General features: G+C 34.9%; 1 pseudogene; it reads left to right on the top strand.

Annotated features, from left to right (window-relative positions):
- Positions 1 to 123: 123 nt before the first annotated feature.
- Positions 124 to 1,518, top strand: LOC112468640 (annotated as a pseudogene).
- Positions 1,519 to 1,627: the final 109 nt, after the last annotated feature.

The raw sequence follows: 1,627 nt of genomic DNA, 5'->3' as shown, positions 1-1,627 counted from the left end.
TGTGTGTGTGTGTGTGTGTGTGTGTGTGTGTGTGTGTGTGTGTGTGATTTTTGCCTAGTGCTCTGAATGTCATCTAGTCATACATATCAAGAACTTTCGATGGGCTTCTTCAGAAGATAGGATATGAAGAAAATCCTAATGCATGATGACGATACCACAAAGATGCTAAGGCTAGATGCCACGAAATGTGCATGTATCGTCGATCACGCGGAATGCAAGAGAAAATCCGCCGTTAAATTGAGCGAACATTCACGAATCCTGATACCCACAAGTAATTTCTTACAATCTTTTTATGATCCTGATTATCTCATAATTTGTATTTTTGTACGTGTATTTTATGCTTTGATAGGAGGAACGTGAAAAAGAGCAGGAAAAGGAAAGAGCACTAGCGGCGAAGCAGACAGAAAAGAACAAACAGAAGAGACAGATTCAAGCTTTGTCTTTTAATCTGAACGAAGACGAAGATGAAGCTGAGATGTCTTCTGACAAAGACAATGCCAAAAAATCCCCGCAGTCAGAAAATGTGCAATCTGATGGCCCTGCGATTAAGAAGATTTAGAAAAATCCAGATGTAGATACATGTTTTTTGCCAGTAGGGAAAGGGACGAGGAGGAAAATAAACTTAGGGAAGAATTGAGACAAGAATGGGCTAGAAAGCAGAACGCGTTGAAGGAAGAAGAAATTGAGATCACATTCAGTTATTGGGATGGATCTGACCATCGTCGGAGTGTTATAATGAAGAAAGGTGAATGTCTCAGTGGTTTAGAGAACGTTTAAGTTATTAAAATACTCCAGTGTCACTTTTGGAGTAACATTGGCATGATATATAATGTTCTGCTGCATAAATTAAATTTTCACATACAGGTAATTCTATCTATTAGGTTCTTCAGAGATGTTTAGAAGTTCTGAGGCCCGAATTCAGCTAGCTTAAAACAGTAATGGCAGATCAGTTAATGTATGTCAAGGAGAATCTTATATTACCGCACCATTATACGTTTTACTGCAACTGTAACTGATTTTATTGTAACTAAGGTAAATATACCAAATGATAAAACTTATGAAGCAATATCACAATGTTGGCATGTTATTTTAATGTATGTAATATTGCGATTAGGCACGAGGAAAGAGCGGGCCTCTGTTCACATTTGACGTTCACGATGATATTCGTATTATGCACGATGCTTCTGTCAAAACCGAGGAATCACATGTCGGAAAAGTTTTACTTAGGTATTTATTATTAAAAGAATATTTTGCATAATTCTTTTTTATGTTATTTTTTTATTTTTCTCATTAGATCATGGTACGAGAGGAACAAACACATTTTTCCAGCGAGTAGATGGGAACCTTTTGATCCAACGAAAAGTTACAAGTATACAGTGTCGGATAAAAATAGGAAGAAAGCTAAAATCTGATCTTAGATTCAACGAATTGTCCAATTTTGTTTAAAGGATTCAGATTCAAGGACTGTAAATATTATAACCAGATAAATAACTTTGTTTCCTCGTATAATTGATTCATTATAAAACAGCTGATTATATATATATATATATATATATATATATATATATATATATATATATTAGAGATGTGCGAATTAAGGTTTTCTAATTCGAATCGAATCGAATCG

This window comes from Temnothorax curvispinosus, unplaced genomic scaffold, assembly GCF_003070985.1.
Source record: "Temnothorax curvispinosus isolate PA1 unplaced genomic scaffold, ASM307098v1 QBEX01000248.1, whole genome shotgun sequence".
In the NCBI taxonomy this organism is placed as follows: Eukaryota; Metazoa; Arthropoda; class Insecta; order Hymenoptera; family Formicidae; genus Temnothorax; species Temnothorax curvispinosus.
Note: the sequence above shows the minus strand (reverse complement) of the source record. Positions and strands in the feature narration are given on the sequence as shown.